General features: G+C 34.9%; 1 protein-coding gene and 1 long non-coding RNA gene across 2 annotated transcripts in view; one reads left to right on the top strand and one right to left on the bottom strand.

Moving 5' to 3' along the window:
- MCTP1 (multiple C2 and transmembrane domain containing 1) overlaps nucleotides 1-14,407 on the top strand; it is a 1,142,062-nt gene that overhangs the window by 924,976 nt on the left and 202,679 nt on the right. The window lies entirely within an intron of this gene.
- On the bottom strand, nucleotides 12,016-13,506 carry LOC128648684 (uncharacterized). Its single transcript, XR_008400614.1, has 2 exons — nucleotides 12,311-13,506; nucleotides 12,016-12,221 (listed from the first exon to the last, which is right to left on the bottom strand). It is a non-coding gene; the product is annotated as an uncharacterized LOC128648684 (long non-coding RNA).

Genomic DNA, 14,407 nt, shown 5'->3' with positions numbered 1-14,407 from the left:
TCAGGTAGCACTCGTATTACAAGTCGAAACTAAAGAGTTTTCGTTTGCATGCTAAAAGCCGAACTTAGAATATCATGTTAACGTATTCCCCTATATAAGCCAATAGAGAAAAAAAGTGGAAAAAACACCCTACTACTCAGGCCGAAATCCAATCGCATATTCTCAAGTGCGCTAGTCTTACATGAAAATCTGAATATTTCACATTCAAATGTTCTTCACAAAGCATAATATGTTCTATGTATTCATAAATACATATTTCTAAATATATATTATGTTTTTTTGGTACAACATATACATATATATACAGTTGTGCTCATAAGTTTACATACCCTGGCAGAATTTATGATTTCTTGGCCATTTTTCAGAGAATATGAATGATAACACAAAAACTTTTCTTTCACTCATGGTTAGTGTTTGGCTGAAGCCATTTATTTTCAATCAACTGTGTTTACTCTTTTTAAATAATAATGACAACAGAAACTACCCAAGTGACCCTGATCAAAAGTTTACATACCCTGGTGATTTTGGCCTGATAACATGCACACAAGTTGACACAAAGGGGTTTGAATGGCTATTAAAGGTAACCATCCTCACCTGTGATCTGTTTGCTTGTAATTAGTGTGTGTATGTGTGTGTATAAAAGGTCAATGAGTTTCTGGACTCCTGACAGACCCCTTGCATCTTTTATTCAGTGCTGCACTGACGTTTCTGAAATCTGAGTCATGGGAAAGCAAAAGAATTGTCAAAGGATCTGCGGGAAAAGGTAGTTGAACTGTATAAAACAGGAAAGGGATATAAAAAAGATATCCAAGGAATTGAGAATGCCAATCAGCAGTGTTCAAACTCTAATCAAGAAGTGGAAAATGAGCGGTTCTGTTGAAACCAAACCACGGTCAGGTAGACCAACTAAAATTTCAGCCACAACTGCCAGGAAAATTGTTCAGGATGCAAAGAAAAACCCACAAATAACTTCAGGTGAAATATAGGACTCTCTGAAAACATGTGGTGTGGCTGTTTCAAGATGCACAATAAGGAGGCACTTGAAGAAAGATGGGCTGCATATGGTCGAGTCGCCAGAAGAAAGCCATTACTACGAATATGCCACAAAGTATCCACTTACAATACACCAAACAGCACAGAGACAAGCCTCAAACCTTCTGCACAAAGTCATTTGGAGTGATGAGACCAAAATTGAGCTTTTTGGCCACCAACCATAAACGCTACATTTGGAGAGGACTCATCAAGGCTTATGATGACAGATACACCATTCCTACAGTGAACACACAGAGGTGGATCGCTGATGTTTTGGGGATGTGTGAGCTACAAAGGCACAGGAAATTTGGTCAGAATTGATGGCCAAGATGAATGCAGTATGTTATAATAAAATACTGGAGGAAATTTGCATTCATCAGCCCAGAAGCTGCGCATGGGATGTACTTGGACATTCCAACATGACATTGATCCTAAACACAAGGCCAAGTCGACCTGTCATTGGCTACAACAGAATATGGTGAAGGTTCTGGAGTGGCCATCTCAGTCTCCTGACCTCAATATCATTGAGCCACTCTGGGGAGATCTCAAACGTGCAGTTCATGCAAGACAGCCCAAGAATTTACAGGAACTGGAGGCTATTTGCCAGGAAAAATGGGCAGCTTTACCATCTGAGAAGATAAAGAGCCTCAACCACAAATACCACAAAAGACTTCAAGCTGTCATTGATGTTAAAGAGGGCAATACACAGTATTAAGAACTGGGGTATGTAAACTTTTGATCAGGGTCATTTGGGTAGTAAACACAGTTGATTGATAATAAATGGCTTCAGCCAAACACTAACCATGAGTGAAAGAAAAGTTTTTGTGTTATAATTCATATTCTCTGAAAAATGACCAAGAAATCATAAATATATATATTATATATATATAATTATACAGCATATAGGTATATATATATATATATATATATAAAGATATATATATTTATATATATATATATATATATATATATATATATATATATATATATAGGAATATCTATTTATAAATACATAGAACATATTCTACTATGTAAAGAACATTGAAATGTGAAATATTAACAGTAAATACACAGTAAAACACTTTATTTACAATGAATATTGCATAAATATGCTTTTTCATGTTTTCATCTACTTGACTGTAAATGTTTCCAATGTACTTGTATATATGTCTATATATTTATACATATGTATTTATGTGTTTATATGTGTATATATGTCTGTAAAATACATATATAAATATATCTGTACACACATTTAAACATATGTATATTATATATATATATATATACATATACATATAGATATAGATATAGATATACATATATCATACATACATATACATCTTTATACATGTGTATGTATCTCTGTTAAATCCCTTTTGCAGTCTTTTTTTCTAACACCTCAGACCTCATATGTTTGAGTTCTTATAACTTTTTTGTTCAATATTTTTTATAAATAATTTTTATTAGATAGTGTTATTATAAATGTAACTGTACTTTTCATATGTTTTTCATGTGTTTTGTGACACTTTTTTTGTTTTGCGATACAATTAACCAGAGCCCTGAGATGCGATATCCTGACGAGCGTTAACTTCAATTGCGCTCAAGCAATCGCGTTTACTTTCAACTTGTAATAGGGCCCAACACCTTACACACTCAAACACCCACGATAAATCCCCTTTGCTTGCACATAACTGTTAGCTCGCCACTCGTAATCTGGCACTTTATATTTTTAAAAAATATAGAGAATTTTGAAATGTTGCCCATTTTAATATGCCTACTCACATATATCTATATAATCTAATATATACTTTCCCTTAATCAGATTGCTATGAGTCAAAAAACATTTTATTTGTCTGATTTACCAATGCTTTATAAACCTAATGTGCAAAATAACAAAAATTCCAAATGCACGATTTAAATCTAATTTATTAACCTCTTAAGGACATATGACGGAATTTTTCCGTCATAAAACACTTGAGCAAACTGAAAGCTGTGTCCTTAAAGGGTTAATAAGAATGCAAATGCACAATAAAATATACTCACACAAAAAAAACACTATGTATGGGTCCTCTGTTTGCACTCTGCAGCTTTATCCCCTTGCTGAAGATTCAAATCACTCCGTAGGAACTCCAAACTTGGCACTGGACCACTATCTGCTACATGGCTTCACTTTACTTATGACATGTGTTTGACAGTACCTTGTTTTAATCAAGCTGCATACGTTTCAAGTTTGTTTAAGCACTTTTTATATGCATATATATACCTTTTAAACCCCAGTATGGGGCCAGAGTGGAGCAATATCGTTTGCGTGCAAGCAATATCGGGTTTTCCACGTTCGTTTGGGCACAAGTTAAATTGCACTTGTATTACAAGTTGAAAGTAAATGTGAACGTGTGAGCACAATCGTAATTTACGCTAGTGTTATTACCCGCGATCTCAGAGCTCTGGTTAAAGTTTCACAAAACACATAAAAATTAATTTGTTCACTTACACTCATAATAACACTATTGATAAACATTATTCAAAAAAATAATTGCACAAAAAAGTTATAAGGGTTTAAAGTACGAGATCTCAGATGTAGAAAAAATAAATATATATGTGTATTGGAGCCCCTTTGCAGTTAAGTAGATAAAAACATGTAAAGCATATTTATGCAATATTCATATTTAATAAAGTTGTTATATTGTGTATTTACTGTAAATATTTCACATTCCGATGTTTTTCACATAGAGTAATATGTTCATAGTATATCTAAATAGATCTTTCTTTTTATGTCTGTATATAATCCATACCTATATGTAATCTTGTGTGTATAATATATATATTTATATATGTATATTTATATATACAGTATATATAGATATATATTGTACCAAAAAAACTTCAGATATATGTAGATATAAACATATTCTGCTATGTGAAAAACATGTCGGTTAGCGCATTTGAGAATTTGACTTCTATGGGGGAAAAAGGTAATCGCACACGCAATATTCTAAGTTCGACTTTTTGTTTGTATCAAGATAGCACGCAAGTGATAACTTTTTACTTTCAACTCATAATACGAGCTCAACCCAACATGCACAAAAAGTTTACTTCTAGCACAGTTAATGTTCGTGCGGTAGCGTAAAATAGCGATCCACTTGTAATCTGTGTTTTCTTATTGTGATATTTATAAAGCTAATGGCTATTATTGGCAGACATATTAGTTCACATTTGAAACTACATTTAGTGCCTAAATCTGAGCCTACTGATAAGAAAACTAGAATAGAGGTTACTGGCACCAGCTGCTTTCTGATTTAGATGCCCAGGGTTTATGTTGCTAAATAAGTAGTTCATGTTAGATTTGTTGAATACAAATTGATAATCATCTTCAATCTGAATATGTTTTTCCTTCAGATTTGGAGGCTCATGTTGCCGTGTTATTACAGAATTGATTTTTTGACGTAAGTTACATTTTAGAAAGTTTATTTCTACAAATTAATCTCATATTGTTTTTCAAACAGTTTTTCAAATAATTTTCAGGTTTGTGATACGTTTTTGATTTGTTGTAGCAATGTCCGGTTTGTCTGACTGACACATGGAAAATGTCAGATATCTGTCATGTCAGCACTCTCTTGCGTCAGCTGTTCGCATAAGTAAATCCCCCCCCCCTGTATTCTATACAACTAAGGGCCAGATTACAATGGCACCCTATTAAGCGCTTTCGCTCCACATTAAAATTAAACAAGCAGCGTAGTCATGGTCACCAGCAAACGTGTTCTGAAATGCGTTTGCAGATGACCATGTCTACACCGCTTGTTTGATTTTCTGTGTGCCGAATATTGTCTTGGTTTTATGAATAAATAATAAAGAAGCTGGATTTAAATTTTTCGTATAGATCATTATTGTACAGTGTGCTTTATCTTTTTGGTTTCTATGTGGATTGTATGAGCGAGTGGAGCGGACATGCATTATGCGGCATTGATACCCATTTTTCCTTTCTCTTACACCCACTCTCCATTGTGCCGGCTACAAGCTTGCAAGTATTCACTACAGGCATCTAATGAGGGTGAAACAAAATGAGCGCTTTCACAACCCAGTAACTACACTGTGTCTAATTATACCTATATATCTAAAGGAGTAGATATACAGGTATAGGTATATATATATATATATATATATATATATAAAATATTTATTTACAATAAATATTACATTATCCTGTAAGTAAAGAACATTGGAATGTGAAATATGTACAGTTAATATACAGTAAAACACAAATATTTAAATACTATCTGTACATATATTTATTTATATATATATATATATATATATATATTGTACTGTATATATATATATATATATATATATATATATATATATATATACACACACATATTTAGACATGTATGATATAAGAATTATTTTATCAGATACTGTTATCTGAGTGTACACTGTAATTTTGAATGTATTTATGTGTATTTATTTAAAAAATTTTGCACACTAGCCTTTATGAAAGGATTTCAGTCGCAGTAACCTGACAAGCATCATAGGATTGCGCTCTTGTGATCAGATTACTACATGTACTAACAAACTAGAGGACCATGTTCTCAACTAGGGAACCTGTCCACTTGTCTTCACAAGCCTGTTATTCACTTGTGCAACAAATAGTGTGAGAGCAGAAGCCTTCCAATGACCCTGATTGAATGTGCAATGCTTGTATGACCTCTGCTTCTTAATGTGCGGTAAGAAGACTCATATGTGCTAGCCTGCACCTCAAGGGCCCCCAAAAGCAGCTTACACTGCTTAGTACATAGAGCCATGTGTTGTCTCATTAGAAAAAATTAAAACAATTTTGTTGCTTAGATTTGTAAATTTGTATTTACCAAGTGTTTGGCCTTTTAATATATTACAATGTTTACATTTTATGTAGATCCAAAAAAACTCTTTAACACTTTGACTGCTAAGCCATTTCCCACCTGTGTGCTAAGCTGGTTTTAAACTTTTTGTTGCAGTTCAGTTTAAACACTTTTAGAAGTTTGTGTGAATAAACTATACAAACTATATATTGATTTTTTCAGCAGACACAGTAGATTCAATATATACCATTATTATATGTGTATGTATCATCAGCTTTAAAAAAATAGCGCGTAAAATGTGAAAAAAGTGTATTTTTTTACTCCTGACTCAATAAATAATTGTATGGTAATTTTATTTTTCTAAGCTCTTCTTAATCAAAACCTGTGGGGTTAAATATTTGTAATAGGTAGCCTGTTTGAAATAAGCAGAAATTAAGAATATTTCACTGTTTTTTTTTATCCTTGTTTTATTGCAGGCATGTCAATTTAATAAATTATCAAAAACAGCATCTTATAATTTACTGTTCTGTTTTCAGCAATTAAACAGTTCTAGCCACCTGAGAAATTAAATGGAGTACACAAAGCCACACATTTGCAGAAAGTCAACCCCTAGATGCATCAAATGAGGGGCTACAAGTATTTCTACAATGAATTTGGGATGTGCAGCAATTAATGGAATAAGTTGCATTGCTTGAAATAAAATTAATTCTAAGCAAAGAGTCTTATTCCACTATTATTGCATTGTCTATCTTGTGCTAGCAATACATGTAGCCCCTTATTTGATGCGCCAAGGGGTGTACTTTCCAAAAATGTATACCCATTAAAAGTTAAAAGGCAATTTTTTTAGACAATTTTAAGATTGCCCATGTCTGCAATTAAACAGTTCTAGCCACTTGAAAAAATTTAAATTGGTACACAAAGCACATATTTGTAGAAAGTACACCATTTGTCTATTAAATGAGGGGCTACATGTATCTCTAGCACATAAATGAGGTGCGCAACATATTAATGGAATATGGTGCTTTGCATAAAAAAAAAAAAATCCGCAAAGAGCCATATTCCCACTTATTATTACATTGGGGCATATCTATCAAGCTCCGTACGGAGCTTGAGGGCCTGTGTTTCTGGTGAGCCCTTCAGGCTCACCAGAAACACCAGTTATAAGCAGCAGTCTAAAGACGCTGCTCCGTAACCTGTCTGTCTGCTCTGAGGAGAGGGACAGACATCGCTGCAATTCAACCCGATTGACTACGATCGGGCTGATTGACACCACCTGCTAGCGAATCTGCAGGGGGGCGGCGTTGCACCAGCAGTCACAAGAACTTCTGGTGCAATACTGAATGCGGAGAGTGTATTGCTCTCCGCATTCAGCGACGGTCTGTCGGACATGATCCGTAATGTCGGATCATGTCCGACAGGCCATTCATAAAATAGGCCCCATTGTCTATTTTTGTGCTAGCAATACATGTGTCCCCTAATTTTATGCGGCATAGTGTGTACTTTCTAGAAATATTGTGTTTATATACCATATGCATCATCAGTGAAGGAATCCGAGTCTAAGTTCATAGAGAACTTGGCTGCTTGCTCAGCACTAAGACGCTTAGCATAATTCTCTTTACAAAATAAATAGATATTTTTAAAGGAATTGTGTCGCTAGAAAATATATAATTTAGTAAAAATACAGAAGTTTTGAAAGACTGAGAGATCTGTGTAAAGAGGGTGTTTTACTCATCTACCATGCACGCTAAAAGACTGATAATAAATTTATTATTTGGTGGGGGGTTTTAAATAGCATTCCTCTACCATTGTTAATTTGTAACCATATTATCCAAAGTGATCATGGGATTACAAATATAATATCGGTCCATATTGTTAAAGGGAATGTGACATTCTCTCAGCTAGGTGATCACTGCGGTAACGCTCGTTACCACAGTGATTATTTAGCCTATAATACTTTAAACCAATATTTATTTTCAAAAATAAACAAAGTTTATTTTTTTTTAAAAAAAAGGATTTTGGGGGTCTCTAGGCAATTTTTATATATATTTATGTACCTTTAGAGACCCCCAAATCATTTTTTTAAACTTAAACTTTTTTTTTTTAAACTTTTTATTTTTTATTCTAGACCCCCAAAGACGATTGGGGCTCTGTAGCTGCTTAGATGCCTGAGATACAGGCGACATCTAAGTAGCATGCCCCATCTCCCCTTTAACTGACAACTGTCAGCTTTAAATAAAGTTGCATGATGAACGTGCATCACGTCATTGCGCGTGACGTCACTGCGAGGGGAGAGAAGCCCCGGCAAATGCCTGTGAGTATCCAGGCTAGATCATCGAGGAAGGGGGATGGGGGTCCTCAGACCTCCATCAAGGTGGGGGAGTGCTAGAGATGGCTCAGAGCTGTCGTTAGCACCTGAATGTGAACTATTAGCTGTTGTTAGCACGCAAACGGCATAATATTATCAGTGTTGCAGGGGGTGTATTCATTGATTGATGGTTTCTTGAAAGGACCATAGATACTGTACTTAAAAGTTTAAATAAAGGACATAGGTCAACATTCTGTGCACCCTGATGGTCTTTTGATATGTATTAAAGGGACAGTCAACACCAGACTTTTTGTGGTTTAAAAAGATAGATAATCCCTTTATATACATTCCCAGTTTTTCCATAACTAACACAGTTATAATAATACACATTTACCTCTGTAAATTACCTTGTATCTATGCCTCTGGCTTCAAGGGCTTAGAATTAGCATATGAGCCTACTTAGTTGAGCTACTTAGGTTTAGCTTTCAACTAAGTAAATTAGAAAGTTGTTATAAATGACATTCCCTATCTGAATCATGAAAGTTTAATTTGGACTTTGCTATCCCTTTAAAGCCTTTTTCTAGTATATGTGAATTTCTCTAACTTATATTTGGTCATGTTATATTGATAAAGGAATGATTTTTTTTTCAATATATATTGGGTTCTAGGATCTGTCCTTAGGTTTTAAACTGTTTTATTTCCATTATATTCAGTAACTGCAGACATCCCAACTCTCCCGGAAGTTCGGGAGTCTTCCGTATTGAAAAGCTGCTCCCTGACACCTGCAAATCAAAAACAATCTCCTGGAAAGAGTGGTGCCAGAGAAAATAAAATGTGTGCCTACACTTTAAATTTCTACCTCTAGGTGTCACTGTTCTGTTGTAGCTCAATGTTATATAGTTACTGCGTTCCTCTCTAGACTTTTTCTCCCCTTCCTGAGCTCTAGTGCAGTGTGAGACATAGCAGACAGACCTGATATAGGTGAGATCTGCAGACTCTCATACTCTACTGTATATATTGTGCAGATTGTTATACTTTATATTTTTGCCAGACTCCATACTTTATATTATACAGACTCCAAAATGCTATATTGTGCAGACTTTACCATACTCTATATATTGTGCAGACTCCTAAACTCTATATTGTACACGACTCCCAAATCTATTTGTAACAGACTCCTAAACTCTATATTGTACAGACTCCCTAAACTCTATATTGTACAGACACCCAAACTTTATATTTTGCAGACTCCCCAAACTCTATATTGTGCAGACTCCCAAACTCTATATTGTGCAGACTCTGAAACTCTATATTGTACAGACCTCCCAAACTTTATATTGTGCATACTCCCTAAACTTTATATTGTGCAGACTCCTAAACTCTATATTGTACAGACTCCTAAACTCATATTGTGCAGACTCCTAAACTCTATATTGTACAGACACCCCAAACTTTATATTTTGCAGACTCCTAAATGCTATATTGTGCAGACTCCCAAACTCTATATTGTGCAGACTCCCAAACTCTATATTGTACAGACTCCCAAACTCTATATTGTACAGACTCCCAAACTCTATATTGTGCAGACTCCCAAACTCTATATTGTACAGACTCCTATACTCTATATTGTGCAGACTCCCAAACTCTATATTGTACAGACTCCTAAACTCTATATTGTGCAGACTCCCAAACTCTATATACTCCTATACTCTATATTGTGCAGACTCCTATACTCTATATTGCGAAGACTCCTAAACTCTATATTGTGCAGACTCCCATACTCTATATACTCCTATACTCTATATTGTGCAGACTCCTATACTCTATATTGTGCAGACTCCAAAACTCTAAATTGAGCAGACTCTCAAACTCTATATTGTGCAGACCCCCAAACTCTATATTGTGCAGACTCCCAAACTCTATATACTCCTGTACTCTATATTGTGCAGACTCCTAAAATCTATATTGTACAGACTCCCAAACTCTATATTGTAAAAACTCCCATACTCTATATTGTGCAGGCTCCCATATTTTTATTGTGCAGACTCCTATACTCTATATTGTGCAGACTCCCATACTTTACATTGTGCAGACTCCCATACTCTATTTTGTGTGGACTCCCATACTTTATATTGTACAGACTCCTAAACTCCATATTGTGCAGACTTACCATACTCTATATATTGTGCAGACTCCTAAACTCTATATTGTGCAGACTTACCATACTCAATATATTGTGCAGACTCCTAAACTCTATATTGTGCAGACTTACCATTACTCTATATATTGTGCAGACTCCCAAACTCTATATTGTACAGACTCCTAAACTCTATATTGTGCAGACTCCCCAAACTTTATATTGTGCAGTCTCCATGAACTCTATATTGTGCAGACTCCTAAACTCTATATTGTGCAGACTCCTAAACTCTATATTGTGCAGACTCCCAAACTCTATATTGTACAGACTCTCAAACTCTATATTGTACAGATTCCCAAACTCTATATTGTGCAGACTCCCAAACTCTATATTGTACAGACTCCTATACTCTATATTGTGCAGACTCCCAAACTCTATATTGTATATACTCCTAAACTCTATATTATGCAGACTCCCAAACTCTATATTCTCCTATACTCTATATTGTGCAGACTCCTTTACTCTATATTGTGCAGACTCCCATACTCTATATTGGGCAGACTCCCATATTTATATTGTGCAGACTCCTATACGCTATATTGTGCAGACTCCCATACTTTACATTGTGCAGACTCCCATACTTATAGCTATAAAATGGTAATATATATTTATAAATGCAAGGTTCATCTTGTCTTTTTTCATTTACATGTGAATTTTTTCTCACATACCTTTTGTGATAACATTTTCAACTATTTCATAATCAAAGCACCTGAGTAATTCGGAATTGGGGGGCTGGGGGGTACAATAGTGAGGTGGTACAGTGAGTATTATACAGAGTTGGTACAGTGACGGTTCTATAGTGAGGTGGTACCATGAGGTGGTACAGTAAGGTACTATATAGAGGGGGTTACAGTGAGGTTTTATAGTGAGGTGGTCGGTACCAGTGAGGTACTATAGTATGGTTGGCACGCAGTGACGGTAGTATAGTAAAGGGGCACAGTGGGGGGCTCACCTCCCTGAAAATGAGTTTTTGCAGCTTGGGATGTCTGTAACTTTTAATGCCTTTATTTTTATCTAAAGTAGTAAAAACAGTATTTTCAAACTATCGACTGAGGGATTGCCAATGTTTTTTTTGTTTGTTTGTTTGTTTGTTTTACTGAGCAAAAGTTACACACTTCTCATTATGCAATTAAGCATGTGTATTTGTATCATTTATTGTTAAATATTAGTATATGCAGTTAAATGAAATGTATTAATTCTAAATAATTTATTCTGCATTTTAACTAAAAGGTGTTTATAACCTAATTTTATTTTGAGGCATTTACTTCTGCATAAGTCTCATGGGCATATTTTTAAGCTCCATATGATTGGCTGCGAATCTGCAGGGAGTAGCATTGCACCAGCAGTTCACAAGAACTGCTGGTGCAATGATAAATGCCGACATCGTATGCTGTCGGCATTTATTGATGTGCAGCGGACATCATCCACTCTATCGGATCATGTCCGCTCGCACCATACTAAATAGGCCCAATAGTATTATGTAATGGGGATCCCCCAAAATAATTCCCCATTAGGTAATAACAGGGGGCGCACCTAAATATGATATGGTAAAACAACAAATGTGGTTTAAACACAGTACAACCGCTGTGCTAACCACAAGAAAACAGTGGTGCGCCAAATAAAAAATCTTAGTATAGGAATACCAGTTGTAAACTTAATTAATAAAAATTGTGCCAAAATATATTAATAAATGAAAATGAATAAACAAACATAAAAAATAAATAATATATAAATAAAGTCTCTTAAAGTAAGTGTTAACCCAAGATAGGTTAAAAATATAATGTAAAGTTCATCAATCCAATGGTAAGCTGCTCTCTCCAAGTTGTAAGCAGAAAGTAAAGGTGTCCTGAAAAACAGAAAGAGAAGAGGCGCTCTTTGTGCAGCAAGTTCCAATAATTGAAAAACAACCGTTTGTGCTTAAAGTAATATACTCACAAACATATATGCACATGCAGTGCAATAATAGATAGACCGAAACTTCAGAGCCGTTCGGCTGACTCCTCAATGGCGACTCTGCCAAACAAATGCTGATGCCCAGGTGATGGTAACGAGGATCCGGTTTCTCTAGACGACCTCCGTGATAGGCTGCAACAAACAGCTGAATACGGGATCCAAAAGCTGTTGGTTATGGGTGATCACAAACCCACAGGAGCAAGGAAGAGTGATAAAAAGTTCAGTTTAATAAAAACATTTAAAAGTTGCTTTGCAACGCGTTTCTCGGCTAACAATGCCGTTTCATCAGGCTTTACCTCCATATGATTGGCTGATAATCTGCAGGGAGCGGCATTGCGCCGGCAGTTCACAAGAACTGCTGGTGCAATGATAAATGCCGACAGCATCATATGGTGCGATCGCTCGCACCATAGTAAATAGGCCCAATAGTATTATGTAATGGGGATCCCCCAAAATAATTCCCCATTAGGTAATAACAGGGGGCGCACCTAAATATGATATGTTCTACAAGAAAACGGTGTGAATAACATCCACACCAAGAGGTAGCAATTTTTTTTATTAACCAGTGTTCTTCCTGATGCAATTACAAAACATCAAATCAAATATTGCACCATATGGCATAAATCACCCATGACAATAAAGCAAAATAGGAAAACAGACAAATGTGCACTCAAAAATGCTGCAGCACTCCAATGTGCTAAATAACAGTGGTTCAACCCACTGAGCTCCTAACTCCCAACTCTATAAGTGATCCAAAAGCCACATCCAAGTGAAACATACAAAATGTGTATTAAAAACAGTAATAAAAAGCTCAACATGGGCTATAATAAAACATTTAGCAGAATATGCAACGTTTTGCTTAGCTAGTATTGTGGTTTCATCAGGCATAAAACTGCTAATAACTTGGAGCCTGGTAAAGGATTAATAAACCAATCAAAAGCCTTTCCCACACAATGGCAGCATGACGTTACCTGAGTGTTATGGTAACGTTAGTAGATCTCCCCAGGTTAAAATAAATATCAATTATCAAAATATGCAAAATGAGAATATAAAAAATATGTAAATTTGTAATATATATATATATATATATACGTATAATCACGCATATTACATTGCTATATATGCATGAACTGCATTGCGTGAACTACTTTATTTCTTTGCTATTGCTAGACTCTGTGTCAAACCACACTGCTATATTTGCATGAACTGCTACATTTGTTCTTTTGCTTTATTGCCTGCATCCTACCTTATCATACCCATGGCTTTTCCTATCAATGTACACATTATATGAGTTTCATAAGTTGATGGGATTGACTACATGCTCCTGATTTTTGACTGACATCCATTATTTGCTCCTTTCTAACTGGGGACACCCAGTGTGCTTTATATGTTATGTTTGTTTGTATTTTTGTTTGTTTATGCATTAGATTTAGGATGTTTTCTTTTATGCATTTTCTTTTCATTTATTAAATTTATCATATTTTGATGTCAATTGTTATGGGCTACATAATTGTTTCATATTGTTTGACATTCCAAGTACGGAGACATTTATCTGTATTTATAATATTCTTGGGGTAATGTGTTCCTATATTCATTGTCTTGTTTCTTTTTTGATTTAGTGCTTATCCTTGAATAATGTGTTGAGATATATATATATATATATATATATATATATATATATATATATATATATATATATATATATATATATAGCAATGTGTCTGATATTCATAACAAACAAATTGTGATAGAGAAAACAAGTGGAATCTGTTTTCTCCCCAGTGTGACACAACCAATCTCTATTATATCAGTAATAGTTACAAGTGTAGGGCTCAGCCTTAATCAGCACATTGGAGTGCTGCAGCATTTGTGAGTGCACATTTGTCCGATTTCTCATTTTGCTTTGTCTTGGGTGATCTATGCCATGTAGCTTATTTTTTTGTGTGATGTAATGTGAACCCCAGACAATCCCATCATTAATGAACCAGACCTACATACAAAAAAAAAAGTTTTTGTCTCCCTAATATAGAATTCTCTGGATGCATTTGGATGTTTAAATTAGTTTTTAATAAAATAATT

Source organism: Bombina bombina, chromosome 2 (assembly GCF_027579735.1).
Source record: "Bombina bombina isolate aBomBom1 chromosome 2, aBomBom1.pri, whole genome shotgun sequence".
NCBI classification, from domain to species: Eukaryota; Metazoa; Chordata; class Amphibia; order Anura; family Bombinatoridae; genus Bombina; species Bombina bombina.
This window is presented reverse-complemented; position numbering and strand designations above follow the sequence as displayed.